This window comes from Panthera pardus, unplaced genomic scaffold (genome assembly GCF_024362965.1).
Source record: "Panthera pardus isolate Hobbes unplaced genomic scaffold, ASM2436296v1 HiC_scaffold_19, whole genome shotgun sequence".
In the NCBI taxonomy this organism is placed as follows: Eukaryota; Metazoa; Chordata; class Mammalia; order Carnivora; family Felidae; genus Panthera; species Panthera pardus.
Window position 1 is genome coordinate 12,953,154 of NW_026526754.1, and position 18,503 is coordinate 12,971,656.

At 40.1% G+C, this 18,503-nt stretch overlaps 1 protein-coding gene and 1 pseudogene across 1 annotated transcript in view; both read right to left on the minus strand.

Annotated features, from left to right (window-relative positions):
• Positions 1–18,503, minus strand: part of IL34 (interleukin 34) — a 78,810-nt gene that overhangs the window by 17,279 nt on the left and 43,028 nt on the right. The gene's annotated exons all lie outside the window — the stretch shown is intronic.
• Positions 1,453–4,652, minus strand: LOC109270649 (dnaJ homolog subfamily C member 7-like; annotated as a pseudogene).

Below are 18,503 nucleotides of genomic sequence, written 5' to 3' on the forward strand. Positions count from 1 at the left end.
CAGATGAACCTAAGTGAAGGGAAACAAAAATAATATAAAAACAGGGAGGGGGACAAAACAGAAGAGACTCATAAATATGGAGAACAAACAGAGAGTTACTGGAGGGGTTGTGGGAGGGGGGATGGGCTAAATGGGTAAGGGGCATTAAGGAATCTACTTCTGAAACATTGTTGTACTATATACTAACTAACTTGGATGTAAATTAAAAAAAAAAATTTAAGTGTATAATTCAGTGGGATTCTTTTTTTAGTAGATTCACAAAGTTGTGCAACAATCGCCCACAATCTAATTCCAGAACATTTTCATTACCCCAAAAATAAACTGTATTCATTAGCAGTCACTGTGTATTTCCTGCCCTCCCCCCACCCCAGTCCCTGGGAACCACTAATCTGCTTTTTGTCTCTATGGATTTGCTTCCTCTAGACATTTTGTATTAATGGAGTCATATGGTATATGGCCCTTTATGACTGGCTTCTTTCACTTGGTGTAATGTTTTCAGGGTTCATTCATCTTGTACCATGTGATAAACTGCATGTTGTCTCCCTAAATTCATATGTTGAAGCCCTAGCCCCGAGTGTGATGGTATTTGAGATGGGACTTCTGGGAGGTAATTAGGGTAACTGGGAGGTAGATCAGGGTTAGATGAGGTCACGAGGGTGGGGCCTCATGATGGGATTTGTGCCTTTGTAAGAAGAGACACAGGGGGGACTTCAGCTCAGGTCATGAGCTTGGGCCCTGCATCGGGCTCTCTGCTGTCAGCCCAGAGCCTGCTTCAGATATTCTGTCCCCCTCTCTCTTTCTGCCCCTCCCCCACTCATTCTCTTTTCTCTCTCTCTCTGTCCCAAAATAAATAAATAAACTTAAAAAAAAAGAGGGAGACACCAGAGAGTTTGCTAGCGGTTTCTGCGTGCCCCCACAGAGAAGAGATCGTGTGAGCACAAAACGAGAAGGCAACCACCTGCAACAAGGGGAGAGGCCACACCAGAAACCTCCATTCTTGGGGCACCTGGGTGGCTCATTCGGTTAAGTGTCCAACTTTGGCTCGGGTCATGATCTCATGATTCATGAGTTTGAGCCCCTAGTCAGGCTCTGTGCTGACAGCGCTGAGCCTAGAGCCTGCTTGGGATTCTGTGTCTCCTCTCTCTGCCCCTCTCCTGTTCCCACTCCGTGTGTGTCTCTCTCTCAAAAATCAATAAACATTTAAAAAAAATTTTTTTAAAGAAATGAAGAAACCAACCATTCCAGCACACTGATCTCAGACTTCCAGAACCATGAGCAAGTACATTTCTGTTCTTTAAGCCACCCTAACTATGGCATTTTATTATGGCAGCTCAAGCAAACTAAGACATGAGATTTATCAGTACTTCATTCCTTTTAAAAAAAAAATTTTTAAGGTTTTATTTTTAAGTAATCTCTACACCCAACGTGGGGCTCGAACTCACAACCCCAAGATCAAGAGTTGCACATTCCACCAACTGAGCCAGCAAGGTGCACCTCCCTTTTATTTTTCTTTTTTAAGGGCCAAAACATTTTAACCCCTTAGTTGTTTTTTTCCTTTTTTAAAGAGTATTTTAATTTTATTTTATATTTTTTAATGTTTATTTATTTATTTTGAGAGAGAGAGAAAGTGCAAGTGGGGGAAGGACAGAGAGGGGAGTGGGGAGAGAGAATCCCAAACAGGCTCCGTGCTGTAAGTGCAGAGCCCAACTCAGGGCTCGAACTCACGAACCATATCATGACCTGAGCCAAAAATCCAGAGTCAGACGTTTATCCAACTGAGCCATCCAGGTGCCCGAAGAGGATTTTATTTTATTATTTATTTTTTTCAAGTAGGTTCCACACCCAGTGTGGGGCTCGAACTCACAACCCTGAGATCAAGAACCGTAATCCCTACCAACTGAGCCAGCCAGGTGCCACCCCTCATTTTTTTGCCTTTTTAAATAAAGTTAAACAGCCGAACAAAAATTCACAAACCGCTTCCCTGTCCAAGCCGTTCCTCCCTCCCACACCCTTTCCTTCACCTTATTCACACAGACCCAGGGTATCCAACTGAGAAGAAGAAACTGTTCCAAGAACATGGAAAAGTGAAGAAGAAAGGAGGTGAATTGTGTCTACATTCAAGGTCATGCTGAGCAAGTCTGCACTCTCTGGATTTTGGATGGTTTTCTCTTGCTAGCCAAATGGAAAAAGGAAATTCCCTGGACCAGATGCTTCAAAGCTAAAGGCCCAGCACCACCAAAGAATGCCAAAGAAAATACAGTTGGCATCAAACTCACCCATATTCATGCCCTTCTCACCCAGGTCCTGTCCAATGTCACAGTGGCTCTTCTTCTTGGGACCAGTGGGGACAGTGACTTCCTTGAACTTTTTCTCCTCCTCGTTCTAAGCTTCAGCACTGGCTCCCCTGTGCCCATCTGCATGATGCTCCAAGGCTCATTTTTGGTAAGTTTTCTTGATCTTGTCCTCAGAGGCATTCGTGTCCACTCCCAGAATCTTGTAATAATCTTTCCTTTTCTTCACTCCAGCTGTGCGTTTTTTAGGAGCTGTATTTGTTCTTATGTTTTCTCCGTCTGCTGTACTTTTCCACAGTCCTGCACTGCCTCTTCATATTTTTCTGTGCCCATGTTACACTGAGCTCTTCCCAGGGAGTATTTTAAGTGAGTGGCATGGAGCTTCACTGCATTTGTGCTGTCTTCTATTGCACCATCTCGTTTCCTAAGCTTGGAATGATCTGTACCCCAATTATAGTAGAGTTCAGCATTTGTTTTTATATTGTTGGGGTCTGTTCCCCAAGGCTTCTGTGTACAGTTCACATGCCAGCTTGTAATTTCCTTCTTTAAATGCTTTATTCCCATCCTCTTTGCTTTAAGTGCTTTGGCATTTCTGCAAGCCAGGTAGTCATTTTGATGATCAGGAGCCATCTTGGGAGCCTGTACAAAAAACTGAAGTGCCTTCTCAATACAGTCTTCATAATATAGGCAAAGACCTCCTTCCTACACAGCATGCACATTGGTGGAATGTCACTGGCCACAAACTGTGCTTCTGGATAATGACCCAGCATTGCTAAATAGTATGCTTTGGTGATTTTGAAGCAATGGCAGGCAGGGAACACTCTATGCAGAAAACCACTTTCCGAAAATCCGACTTCTCAAAATCTGTTTCTGTTATTTTCTCATATTCTACGAGCATTCTTGAACTCCTGTTGTGCCTGAGAATTTTTTGATCCAGTTGTAGGACTCTCTGGAAACTGTGACATGCTGCCATGGCATTCCCTAGAGATAGGGGGCATTTGCCTTCCCATAGATGTCCCCAGGGGAAACTGTCATTCAACTTCACTGCTGTGCATCTCCAAGAGTTTCCTGGAACCCTCTGAGCATCATGAAAGTGGCTGCTCAATTCTCACTACAGCTAGAATTTTTAGGACACATGTCTTTGTCCCTTGTATAATAGTTACAAGCTTCATTGTAATCTTTCCTGGTATGGTTCGCATTTCCTTTTTCTTTGAAAGACTCTGCCTCCCTCCTTACTTCATTGTGGAGCAGCTCTGGTTCTGTCACCACCATTAACACATGGCACTCCGCAGCAACACTGTCTTACCACTGAGACCATACTTCATTCCTTTTTATCATCAAATAATATTCCACTGCATGAATACACATTTTCTCTAGTCCTTCACCAGCTGAGGGACATTTGGGTTGTTCTCATTAGGGGGCTATTATGAATACTCCTGCTATGAACATTTATGTGGACATGTTTTCTCTTGGGTATATTCCCAGGAATGGGGTTGCCAGGTCACATGGTCACTCTGTGTTTGACTTTTTGAGGGAACCATTCAGTCTGTTTTCCAAAGGAGTTTTCCAAAGTGTATATCCCATCAGCAGTGAATGAGGCTCTGATTTCTCCACAGCCTTGTCAACATTTGTTACTCTTTTTTATTATACCCATCAGTGGATGCAAAATGTGGTTTCCTGATGACTTGTATTTTCCTGATGACTACAGAGCATCTTTTCATGTGCTTATTGGCCATTTGTTTACCTTCTTTAGAAAAATGTCTATTGAAGTCCTTGGCCTGCTTTTAAAATAGATTATCTCTTTATTTTTTATTTTTTAAGAATTCATTTTTAAGTAATCTCCACACCTAACATGGGGCTCGAATTCAAGATGCCAAGATCAAGAGTCAGGCATCCCTACCTTTTTATTTTTGAGTTGTAAAAGCTCTTTATACATTCTGGGTTCTAGACTCTCATCAGATACATGATTTGTAACTATGTTCTCCCATTTTGTGGGTTGTCTTTTCACTTTCTTGATAGTGTCCCAACATGCACAAAAGTTTTTAAATTTGATGAAGTCCAGTTTATCTTTTTTTTTTTTTTCTTTTTTGGTTGTCTTTGCTTTTGGTGTCCCATCTAAAAAACTGTAGCCTAATCCAAGGTCACAAAGATTTATATATGTTTTATTCTAAGAGGTTTATAGTTGTAGCTCTTACATTTAAGTCTGTGATAGATCTGGAGTTAATTTTTGTATATGATGTGAGCTAAGAGCCCAACTTCATTCTTTTTCATGTGGCCAGCTGTCCGAGCACCATTTTTTTTTAATATATGAAATTTATTGTCAAATTGGTTTCCATACAACACCCAGTGCTCATCCCAAAAGATGCCCTCTTCAATACCCATCACTCACCCTCCCCTCCCTCCCACCCCCCATCAGCCCTCAGTTTGTTCTCAGTTTTTAAGAGTCTCTTATGCTTTGGCTCTCTCCCACTCTAACCTTTTTTTTTTTTTTTTCCTTCCCCTCCCCCATGAGTTCCTGTTAAGTTTCTCAGGGTCCACATAAGAGTGAAACCATATGGTATCTGTCTTTCTCTGTATGGCTTATTTCACTTAGCATCACACTCTCCAGTTCCATCCACGTTGCTACAAAAGGCCATATTTCATTCTTTCTCATTGCCACGTAGTACTCCATTGTGTATATAAACCACAATTTCTTTATCCATTCATCAGTTGATGGACATTTAGGATCTTTCCACAATTTGGCTATTGTTGAGAGTGCTGCTATAAACATTGGGGTCCAAGTGCCCCTATGCATCAGTACTCCTGTATCCCTTGGGTAAATTCCTAGCAGTGCTACTGCTGGGTCATAGGGTTGGTCTATTTTTGATTTTTTGAGGAACCTCCACACTGTTCTCCAGAGTGGCTGCACCAGTTTGCATTCCCACCAACAGTGCAAGAGGGCTCCTGTTTCTCCACATCCTTCCTCTCCAGCATCTATAGTCTCCTGATTTGTTCATTTTGGCCACTCTGACTGGTGTGAGGTGATATCTGAGTGTGGTTTTGATTTGTATTTCCCTGATGAGGAGCGACGTTGAGCATCTTTTCATGTGCCTGTTGGCCATCCGGATGTCTTCTTTAGAGAAGTGTCTATTCATGTTTTCTGCCCATTTCTTCACTGGGTTGTTTTTCGGGTGTGAAGTTTGGTGAGCTCTTTATAGATTTTGGATAGTAGCCCTTTGTCCGATATGTCATTTGCAAATATCTTTTCCCATTCCATTGGTTGCCTTTTAGTTTTGTTGATTGTTTCTTTGCTGTGCAGAAGTTTTTTATCTTCATGAGGTCCCAAGTTCATTTTGCTTTTAATTCCCTTGCCTCTGGGGATGTGTCAAGTAAGAAATTGCTATGGCTGAGGTCAGAGAGGTCTTTTCCTGCTTTCTCCTCTAGGGTTTTGATGGTTTCCTGTCTCACATTCAGGTCCTTTATCCATTTTATTTTTGTGAATGGTGTGATAAAGTGGTCTAGTTTCAACCTTCTGCATGTTACTGTCCAGTTCTCCCAGCACCATTTGTTAAAGAGACTGCCTTTTTTCCATTGGATATTCTTTCCTGCTTTGTCAAAGATTAGTTGGCCATACGTTTGTGGGTCTAGTTCTGGGGTTTCTATTCTATTCCATTGGTCGATGTGTCTGTTTTTGTGCCAAAACCATGCTGTCTTGATGATGACAGCTTTGTAGTAGAGGCTAAAGTCTGGGATTGTGATGCCTCCCGCTTTGGTCTTCTTCAAAATTACTTTGGCTATTCGGGGCCTTTTGTGGTTCCATATGAATTTTAGGATTGCTTCTTCTAGCTTCAAGAAGAATGCTGGTGCAATTTTGATTGGGATTGCATTGAATGTGTAGATAGCTTTGGGTAGTATTGACATTTTGACAATATTTATTCTTCAACCCATGAACACGGAATGTTTTTCCATTTCTTTATATCTTCTTCAATTTCCTTCATAAGCTTTCTATAGTTTTCAGCATACAGATCTTGTACATCTTTGGTTAGATTTATTCCTAGGTATTTTATGCTTCTTGGTGCAACTGTGAATGGGATCAGTTTCTTTATTTGTCTTTCTGTGGCTTCATTATTAGTGTATAAGAATGCAACTGATTTCTCTACATTGATTTTGTATCCTGCAACTTTGCTGAATTCATGTATCAGTTCTAGCAGACTTTTGGTGGAGTCTATCGGATTTTCCACATATAATATCATGTCATCTGCAAAAAGTGAAAGCTTAACTTCATCTTTGCCAATTTTGATGCCTTAGATTTCCTTTTGTTGTCTGATTGCTGATGTTAGCACTTCCAACACTATGTTAAACAACAGCGGTGAGAATGGACATCCCTGTCGTGTTCCTGGTGTCAGGGAAAAAGCTCTCAGTTTTTCCCCATTGAGGATGATTTTAGCTGTGGGCTTTTCATAAATGGCTTTTATGATGTTTAAGTATGTTCCTTCTATCCCGACCTTCTCGAGGGTTTTTATTAAGAAAGGATGCTGTATTTTGTCAAATGCTTTTTCTGCATCAATTGACAGGATCATATGGTTCTTACCTTTTCTTTTATTAATGTGATGTATCACGGTGATTGATTTGCAAATGTTGAACCAGCCCTGCATCCCAGGAATGAGTCCCACTTGATCATGGTGAATAATTCTTTTTATATGCTGTTGAATTCAATTTGCTAGTATCTCATTGAGAATTTTTGCATCCATATTAATCAGGGATATTGGCCTGTTGTTCTCTTTTTTTATTGGGTCTCTGTCTGGTTTAGGAATCAAAGTCATACTGGCTTCATACAATGAGTCTGGAAGTTTTCCTTCCCTTTCTATTTCTTGGAATAGCTTGAGAAGGATAGGTATTATCTCTGCTTTAAACATCTGGTAGAACTCCCCTGGGAAGCCATCTGGTCCTGGACTCTTATTTGTTGGGAGATTTTTGATAACTGATTCAATTTCTTCACTGGTTATGGGTCTGTTCACGCTTTCTAGTTCCTCCTGATTGAGTTTTGGAAGTGTGTGGGTGTTTAGGAATTTGTCCATTTCTTCCAGGTTGTCCAGTTTGTTGGCATATAGTTTTTCATAGTATTCCCTGATAATTGCTTGTATTTCTGAGGGATTGGTTGTAATAATTCCATTTTCATTCATGATTTTATCTATTTGGGTCATCTCCCTTTTCTTTTTGAGAAGCCTGGCTAGAGGTTTATCAATTTTGTTTATTTTTTCAAAAAAGCAACTCTTGGTTTCATTTATCTGCTCTACAGTTTTTTTAGACTCTATATTGTGTATTTCTGCTCTGATCTTTATTATTTCTCTTCTTCTGCTGGGTTTAGGGTGTCTTTGCTGTTCTGCTTCTATTTCCTTTAGGTGTGCTGTTACAGTTTGTATTGGGGATTTTTCTTGTTTCTTGAGATAGGCCTGGATTGCAATGTATTTTCCTCTCAGGACTGCCTTCGCTGCATCCCAAAGCATTTGGATTGTTGTATTTTCATTTTTGTTTGTTTCCATATATTTTTTAATTTCTTCTCTAATTGCCTGGTTGACCCATTCATTCTTTACTAGGGTGTTCTTTAACCTCCATGCTTTTGGAGGTTTTCCAGACTTTTTCCTGTGGTTGATTTCAAGCTTCATAGCAATGTGGTCTGAAAGTATGCATGGTATGATCTCAATTCTTGTATACTTATGAAGGGCTGTTTTGTGACCCAGTATGTGATCTATCTTGGAGAATGTTCCATGTGCACTCAAGAAGAAAGTATATTCTGTTGCTTTGGGATGCAGAGTTCTAAATATATCTGTCAAGTCCATCTGATCCAATGTATCATTCAGGGCCCTTGTTTCTTTATTGACTGTGTGTCTAGATGATCTATCCATTGTTGTAAGTGGGGTGTTAAAGTCCCCTGCAATTATCACATACTTATCCATAAGGTTACTTATGTTTGTAAGTAATTGTTTTATATATTTGGGGGCTCCCGTATTCGGCACATAGACATTTATAATTGTTAGCTCTTCCTGATGGATAGACCCTGTAATTATTATATAATTCTCTTCTTCATCTCTTGTTACAGCCTTTAAAGTCTAGTTTGTCTGATATAAGTATGGCGACTCCAGCTCTCTTTTGACTTCCAGTAGCGTGGTAAATAGTTCTCCATCCCCTCACTTTCAATCTGAGGGTGTCCTCATGTCTAAAACAAGTCTCTTGTAGACAGAAAATAGATGGGTCTTGTTTTTTTATCCATTCTGATACCCTATGTCTTTTGGTTGGCGCATTTAGTCCATTTACATTCAGTGTTATTACAGAAAGATATGAGTTTAGTCATTGTGATGCCTGTAGGTTTCATGCTTGTAGCGATGTCTCTGGTACTTTGTCTCACAGGATCCCCCTTAGGATCTCTTGTAGGGCTGGTTTAGTGGCGATGAATTCCTTCAGTTTTTGTTTGTTTGGGAAGACCTTTATCTCTCCTTCTATTCTAAATGACAGATTTGCTGGATAAAGGATTCTCAGCTGCACATTTTTGCTGTTCATCACATTGAAGATTTCCTGCCATTCCTTTCTGGCCTGCCAAGTTTCAGTAGAGAGATCCGTCACGAGTCTTACCCATCTCCCTTTATACGTTAGAGCATGTTTATCCCTAGCTGCTTTCAGAATTTTCTCTTTATCCTTGTATTTTGCCAGTTTCACTATGATATGTCGTGCAGAAGATTGATTCAAGTTACGTCTGAAGGGAATTCTCTGTGCCTCTTGGATTTCAATGCCTTTTTCCTTCCCCAGATCAGGGAAGTTCTCAGCTATTATTTCTTCAAGTACACCTTCAGCAACTTTCCCTCTCTCTTCCTCCTCTGGAATACCAATTACACGTAGATTATTTCTCTTTAGTGCATCACTTAGTTCTCTAATTCTCCCCTCATACTCCTGGATTTTTTTTATCTTTTTCTCAGCTTCCTCTTTTTCCATAATTTTATCTTCTAATTCACCTATTCTCTCCTCTGCCTCTTCAATCCGAGCTGTGGTTGTCTCCATTTTATTTTGCAGCTCATTTATAGCATTTTTTAGCTCCTCCTGGTTGTTCCTTAGTCCCTTGATCTCTGTAGCAATATATTCTCTGCTGTCCTCTATACTGTTTTCAAGCCCAGCGATTAATTTTATGACTACTATTCTAAATTCACTTTCTGTTATATTGTTTAAATCCAGTTCATTAGCTGCCGTTATTTCCTGGAGATTGTTTTGAGGGGAATTCTTCCGTTTCGTCATTTTGGATAGTCCCTGGAGTGGTGCGGAACTGCAGGGCACTTCCCCTGTGCTGTCTTGAATAACTTGCGTTGGTGGGCGAGGACCATTTTTTTTTTTAAATGACCATTCTTCCTTCATTGGCTGGCATCCTCAGCAAAACTCAGTTGACCAGAGATCTAGATGTCCATCTACCTCTATGTCAGTATCACGCTAGCTTGATTTCTGTAGATCTGTAGATCTGTAGCAAGTTCTGAACTCTTAAGATTTTTTAATCTCTAAAAGTTTACTTTCCCTTTTTGTTGTTGCTGAAGTAATGGTGTCAATGTCCTATAGACTTACCACATTCTGGATCTGGCTGATTGCATCCTTGGAATGTCATTCAACATATTTATCTCTGCATACCTCAATATTCAAAAAGCTTTATTGGGTTTGAGTATAATTTTCACAGGACATATTGCCTTCCAGCAGGAGGCACAAAATGTTTTCTCATCTCAGTGAGCTAATGTGTTCTTTCTCCATGATTCATCTATTACAAAGTTCTCCATCAGCCTTTTACCTTTCATCAAACAGTGAAGATTCTAGCTCTCATCAGTGTTCCATTAGTCAATCCAGGTGGTGCCTCGATGCTTGTATCTTTCCTTCTACGTTTATATTAACATGATCCTCCTAGAATGGAGAACTTTCCCTCCCCATCTATTTTCTTATCTCAAAGTTTGGTCTGTATGGAAAAATCAGGATAAAAGTCTGATTCTTTCCTTTGACTTACCTACCAGTTTTCAGAATGAGTTCTTTCCTAGAATCCTCCAAAGGTAATTAATGATGATTTTCCAGTATCATTTTAAATTTATTAATATTTTATTTACATATTTCAACCTATTAAAGTTACTTTTAAGTCAGGTTTATTGAGGAATAATTGACACACACTAAAGTTCACCCTCTTTAAGTGTACAGTTGGATGAGTTTTAATAACTATATACACCAACACATTATTCTAAGATCTGGAACATTTCTATCACCCCAAAAACTTCCCTTGTATCCCTTTGCAGCCAATCCCCTGCCCCACCCTACACCTCTGGCAATCATTTATCCAAATGCTGTCCCTAGTAAGGTTTCTCCCAAAAAGTATTATATAAACAGAATTATATAGAATGGTGCCATTTCTGTTGTGTCGTCTTTCATTTAGTAAATGTGTTGGGGATTCAACACGTTGCTGAGTATAGCAGCGGTATGTTCCTTTTATTACTGAGTAGTAATCCTATTTATTCCACAGTTTGTTTATCCATTTCTGAGTTGACAGACATTTGTGTTGTTTCCAGGTTTTTGCAAGTATGAATAAAGCTATATACATTGGCATCCAGATGATCCTTCAGTGGACACGTATTTTTATTTTTGTTAGGGAAATACCTAGGAGTGAGTCACTAGGTCATATGATAGCTGGAGATTAAACAATAAGAAATTGTCAAGCTGTTTTCCAAAGTGGCTTTTGTTATTCGTCTTGATGTTCAAATTATTTCATCATTAGGCTAGTGGGAGCTCCTTCCAGTAAGGTCCTGTCCTACCGACAGGGCTCCAGGAGTCTTCAATAACTTCCTTGCTTTCAAGTATGACTGAGATTCCAGCCTCATCTTGAACATTTCTGCCTTAGACTAGAAATCAGCTACTTTTCCAAGGAACTCTTTTAGCGGGGACTGGTACTTAGAAACCACACCCTGAACACCAGGAGTGCTTATGACTACCTGATTCAGTGTCTATAGGCTTTTCAGGTGGACAGACCTAGGCAGTTAATGTTTTTAAGAAACAGAAAAATAAATCATTAACTTATAGATAAGTCATTAGAATTATAAGGGTTTTTTTTAACTTCTTTTTTGAATTATTTGCATTTCTTTTGCGCTGAAAATCTTGTTTCTTAATGAGACTTAAGATGATTACTTGTTTTATCCTTCTATATGGATAGTAGTTTCAAAATGGTAACACTGATATTATAATTTTTTAAGTGTTTATTTTGGTTTTTTAACACTTTTAAAATATTTATTTATTTTTGAGATAGAGCATAAACGGGGAAGGGACAGAAAGAGAGGAGGGCATAAAATCTGAGGCAGGCTCCAGGCTCTGAGCTGTCAGCACAGAGCCCAACATAGGGCTCAAACTCACGAGCTATGAGATCATGACCTGAGCTGAAGTCAGGTGCTTAACCGACTGAGCCACCCAGGCACCCTAAATGTTTATTTATTTTTGAAAGAGAGAGACGGAGTGCGAGCAGGGGAGGGGCAGAGAGAGAGGGAGACACAGAATCTGAAGCAGGCTTCAGGCTCTGAGCTATCAGCACAGAGCCTGATGCAGGGCTCAAACCCACGAACCATGAGATCATGAATGACCTGAGCCTAAGTCAGACGCTTAACCCACTAAGCCACCCAGGTGCCCCTAACACTGATATTGTAACTTAATAAGACAAGTCCATGCTACCTTGAGATCATAAAAGCCATATATGAATGACCCAACACTAATATCAGCCTCAATGGGGAAACACTGAGAGCTTTCCCCTTAAGGTCAGGAACAAGACAGGGATGTCCACTCTTGCTACTGTTATTCAACATAGTATTAGAAGTCTTAGCCTCTGCAATCAGACAACACAAAGAAATAAAAGGCATCCAAATCGACCAGGAGGAGGTCAAACTTTCACTCTTCGCAGATGACATGATACTCTCTATGGAAAACCCAAAAGATTCCACCAAAAAACTGCTAGAATTGATTCATGAATTCAGCAAAGTGGCAGGATATAAAATCAACACACAGAAATCGGTTGCATTCCTATACACCAACAATGAAGCAACAGAAAGAGAAATCAAGGAATCGATCCCATTTATAGTTGCACCAAAACCCATAAAATACCCAGGAATAAATATAACCAAACAGGTGAAAAAATCCATACACTGAAAACTACAGAAAACTTATGAAAGAAATTGAAGAAGACACAAAAAAATGGAAAAAGATTCCATGCTCCTGGATAGGAAGAACAAATATTGTTAAAATGTAGATACTACCCAAAGCAATCTACATATTCAATGCAATCCCTATCAAACTAACACCAGCATTCTTCACAGAGCTAGAACTAACAATCCTAAAGTTTGTATGGAACCAGAAAAGACCCCGAATAGCCAGAACAAGAAAACCAAAGCAGGAAGCATCACAATCCTGGACTTCAAGCTATACCACAAAAGCTGTAATCATCAAGACAGTATGGTACTGGCACAAGAACAGACACTCAGATCAATGGAACAGAATAGAGAACCCAGAAATGGACCCACAAATATGTGGCCAACTAATCTGTGACAAAGCAGGAAAGAATATCCAATGGAAAAAAGACAGTCTCTTCAGCAAGTGGTGCTGGGAAACCTGGACAGCGACATGCAGAAGAATGAACCTGGACCGCTTTCTTACACCACACACAAAAAGAAACTCAAAATGGATGAAAGACCTCACCGTTAAGACAGGGAGCCATCAAACTCCTCGAGGAGAAAGCAGGCAAAAACCTCTTTGATCTTGGCCACAGCAACTTCTTACTCAACACGTCTCTGGAGGCAAGGGAAATGAAAGCAAAAATGAACTACTGGACCTCATCAAAATAAAAAGCTTCTGCACAGTGAAGGAAACAATCAGCAAAACTAAAAGGCAACCGACAGAATGGGAGAAGATATTTGCAAACGACATATCAGATAAAGGGTTAGTATCCAACATCTATGAAGAACTTACCAAACTCAACACCCAAAAAACAAACAACCAGTGAAGAAATGGGCAAAAGACATGAAGAGACGCTTCTCCAAAGAAGACATCCAGATGGCCAACCGACAGATGAAAATGCCCAACATCACTCATCATCAGAGAAATACAAACCAAAACCACAATGAGATACCACGTCACACCTGTCAGAATAGCTAACATTTACAACTCAGGCAACAACAGATGTTGGCGAGGATGCAAAGAAAGAGGATCTCTTTTGCACTGCTGGTGGAAATGCAAACTGGTGCAGCCACTCTGGAAAACAGGATGGAGGTTCCTCAAAAAACTAAAAATAGAACTACCCTACAACCCAGCAATTGCAGTACTAGGCATTTATCCACGGGACACAGGTGTTTCGAAGGGACATGTTTCAAAGGGACACGTGCACCCCTATGTTTATAGCAGCACTATCAACAATAGCCAAAGTATGGAAAGAGCCCAAATGTCCACCGATGGATGAATGGATAAAGAAGATGCGGTATACACACACACACACACACACACACACACACACACACACACACACACATACACACAATGGAGTATTACTCGGCAATCAAAAAGAATGAAATCTTGCCATTTCCAACTACATGGATGGAACTGGAGGGTATTATGCTAAGTGAAATTAGTCAGAGAAAGACAAAAATCATAAGACTTCACTCATATGAGGACTTTAAAAGACAAAATAGATGAACATAAGGGAAGCGAAATAAAAATAATATAAAAACAGGGAGGGGGACAAAACAGAAGAGACTCATAAATACAGAGAACAAACAGAGGGTTACTAGAGTTGTTGTGGGAGGGGGGATGGGCTAAATGGGTAAGGGGCACTAAGGAATCTACTCCTGAAATCATTGTTGCACTATATGCTAACTAATTTGGATGCAAATTTTAAAAAATAAAAAATAAAATTTAAAAAATTAAAAAAAAAAGACAAGTCCATGCAGTTTAAGATTTCTTTCTATTTTCTTCTATCTTTAGTTATCTCCCCAATGGAACTGTTAGTCAAAGAACCATGCATTTCCATGTGTTTGTTATTTTTAGGGATTTAATTTTTTTCATTTTAATTATATAAAACACATAATTGCTAAATACAGACTATAAAAAGTATGTTCAGAAAGTTCTAGCTTCCAGTCCCTATCTTTCTCCCACATTATTTCCCTCTCCCTCAAGATAAAACATTTTTATTAGCTTTATCCTTAAACTTTTTATATTTTAAAATAGAAACATGTTTTTCATAGTTTGTCTTTTTGCCTACAAAAGGTTGCATATTATTTTTTAAAACATACTGCTTTTTAAAAACTTTTTATTTTAAAATAAAACACACATCGGGTTGCCTGGCTGGCTCAGTAACTAGAGTATGTGACTCTTGATCTCGGGGTTGTAAGTTTGAGCCCCATGCCAGGTGTAGAGATTACTTAAAAATAATAATAATATAAAATAAAATATTTAAAATAAAATATTAACATATTAAATATTTAAAATAAACACAGATACATATAGCATAAAACAAATGTACAGACAACCATGCCTTACAACAACCACCCAATCAAGAAATAGAAAGGTTGGCCAGGCACCCAAAAAGCACCCCCATGAGACCTATCCCAATCACAGCTCTCCCAAAAAAAAGTAACCACCATCCCATAATAGCATTCACATTGTTGGTTTCTTTATGGCTTTATCAACCACACTTTTTATCAAGTGTGCATCCCTCGACACTATAGTTTTTAAGCTTTGTCCTTTTTTAAAATTTCACGTAACTTTTAGATCTCTTTTAATCTATGGGGTTTCTCCTCCATCCCATTCTTTCTCTTATAATTCATCTGTTGAAGAACCCAGGATATTTGCTCTCTAGAGTATCTCCAGTCCAGACTTTGTTGACTGCACACTCACAGTATAATTCAATACGTTCCTTTGTCCTCTGTTTCTGCATACTGGCAGCTGGCTCAGACTCAAGCTCAAACCCTTTGTCCCCACTATAAATGGAACTGGGATATTTCAACAGGAGGTGTGTAATGTCTCTGATATTCATTCTTTTCTGATGTTGACAGCCACTGATGCTTAATGTCTACACCCATTAATTCATCAAGGGTTGCTAAGTGTGATATTCTCACTTACTTTGCTATCTGATCAAGCCTTTTCCCACAAAGCAAGCAGAGGCAGCAACCAATTAGCAGTTTTGCCAAGATGTCTGATAGGATGGAAATGTTTGCTTTCCTCCCACATCCAACCTCTCTATGAAATCAGAAAGGGCTTCAGGCCTGTGTGATCTGTTTTCAAATGCTTGTTTCCCAGACAAAACTGGGTGGGACCCAGAGATGCAGTGCCTTAACCCTTGTGATCCAAAGTCACCTGGAAGATTCTATCAGTAAGAACCACTCCTGGGTCCACAGACCAAATGCTTGCAGCAAGCTGAACATTTCTGGCAGGTGCTGCATGTATGTAATCACCAGTAGCAGCCCATCTGGGAGGCTTGGCACCGATGCCAGATGCCAGATCCCTAGGGCATCACCCAAGCTGGCATATTGTCTTGGGTGAAACAAAACACGAACACCTGCCCAGTACCACAGATGACCGAAGCGCTGAAACAGGAAGATGAGTTACACAGCCTCTTCTCGGAGCCAGGTGTCTAGCACAACACTGTTTGGGCCATATTTACATATACTGAGATATATTCCTCTAGATGTACTCACCTTTTTACTTAAATTAATTTGTAAAGAAAACTTTATAACACTTTCATCAAAAGAAAAAGAGTTCTTGCTTGCCAAAATGGAAAAGGGACATCAAGGAAAGCAAAACAATGTCATTAAGTCCTGGTGAGAAAGCTTTGCCTGCTGAAGGCTCTGAGCTAGGGATCTGGCTCCCTCTTTTCGCAAAAGAGAGATGAGCAAAGGTTAGAACAGTGTTTAAAATATATTGGCACAGACTCTTTTCGTCAGAGTAGTAGTTCTCAACCAGGAGCTGGGTTCTGTCCCCCAGGTGATATCTGGCAATGTCAAGAGGTATTTTTGGTTGTCACAACTAAGGGTGGGACTGCTACTGGCATTTAGTGCATGTAGGCCAGAGATGCCGCAAACACCCTACAACGCACAGAGCAGCCCCCGATGGCAAAGAATTTTCCAGCCACAAATGTCAATAGCGCTCAGGCTGAGAAACCCCTCCTAGGAAAGAAGGGTTGAAAACAGAACAGAAAAGAACAGAAAAGTAATTTCCTCAGTCTGGGATCCAATGTTACTTAATGCAGAATCCGGGCATCCTGTAACACCATCCAACATTAACCAGGGCTACAATGCCTCACTTAGAGAAAACTATAAACGAAGAGATGTCATGGAAGCAAGATGAAAGAATGCTGTTATCAGAAGGCTCGTCTCAGAGGAGTCCGCCCACCCAGTAGCAGTACTCGATGCCACTCCTATAGTCACCATTGTACTAAGCGTCTACTATGCGCAGCCACTGTGCTAGGAACGAGTAAGTCATGATTCCAGTAAGAAGCACACAGACCAGTGGGGGGAGGCAACAGGTAAATCACTGCGTAGAAAACAGTATCATAGGAAAGTGTGTGCGGTTAAAGAGAAGATGAGGAACACTAACCAGGGGACCCTGGGCTGAGTGTGGGGTCAGGAGACAGGAAAGGTTTCCAAGGGAAGGCAATGATTCCAATTCTTAACCCTCCAAGAAGCTCCCTCTGGTTGGAAGCAGGGCTATGTCAAAAGCAATGCATGGTTTCCAGAGTGCAGGGGTCCAAACACTTTTAGCACTAATTTGTAGTATGGATAAAGATCCATAAATATACCCTAAAATAATTTTAAAGAAGAAGGAAAGCTGGACGCCTGGAATATCTATTGCATTGCTATTTACATTTGAAGAAAGAAAACTGGAAATGACTTTAATGTCAAACCCAGGAAAGCAGTTGGCATAATCTGAGAACTAATTGCAATTTTTTGAGTGCTAACCATGTGCCAGTGGGTTTACGTCTGGTATAGCAAAATGATTATGCCTTTTTCTCCTTGTGGAACCTCTGTGAATTAACCCTCCCATTTACTGAGAGAAGCCAGACTCAGAGAAAACAGGACAAAGGAGTCCTTTCAACCAGTACTGCAGAAACTACTGAACATCCCCGGACAAATAACCTAAAACTACAAAAATTCTGGAAGAAAACCTAGGAGTAAATCTTTGTGGCTTTCAGGTGGACAAAATTTTCTTAACCATGAAACCAAAACCACAAACCATTTTTAAAAAATGGGAATGAGGGAAGAGAAACAAGAACATGTTAGAATTACGTTACATTACCAGAGTATTCATTTTTGTGACCATCCATTTATAGCAGGTAATATTTAAACAAATATGAGCTAAGTTTCTAAAATGTGAATGACCTAAGGAAAAAACATGCAGGTAAGATAGAGACTCTGAAGCTATAAATGCCTGAGTTCGAATTCTGGCTCCACCTTGCAGCAGGAGAGGTGAAGATTCTCTTCTCGCCTCAGGCTCATCTGTAAAATGCGCTTGATATCAAATTCCAGCCTCAAAGGGTTATATGGGGATTTGCAGAGTTTCTGTGTATGGAAAGCTCAGAACATGAGCTGGTGTAGTGTGCACAGTAGCTCAGTACTTACCATTATTATTATTCACTATTATAAATAGCAGTAAAAATGAGTTTTGGAAAACTTATGCCTCCTCTTTTATTTTTGAATGATTTCCTTTATTGCTGTTGCTTTTGCACCATCAATAGAGATCTGTGAGGAAAACACTTTACTGGATTGTGAAAGAAGAAAGAAACTCAGTGTGGAACTGCTCACATGGGACCCCTGAACGTTCTAAACAGCTCCTGCTTTAAGAAAGCTGCTGCTGTCCCTCTGAAGAACTCTGACCTCTGACCTCCAGCCCTTAAGCTCAACCTCTGACCGCTGACAAGCAAGGAGACTCAAGAGTGGAAGAACAGAGAGTGGAGACTCCACACTAGCGTTATTCTTGGAAGAAAGGGATAGGGGACAAAGGGACTCCAGCAAACCTTAGTGCGTGAAAACTTCCCTGGAACAACAGAATAACAGAAAACACAACAAAGCAAACAGGAATGAGGTAGAAGCCAGTAGCTGGAGGGTCTTTAGCCTGACAGGGCCATGGATGGACACCTCGGCAGAGGGTCATCCTCTCTATGCAGCAAATAACTATCACCTAAAAATAACTCAGTTCACG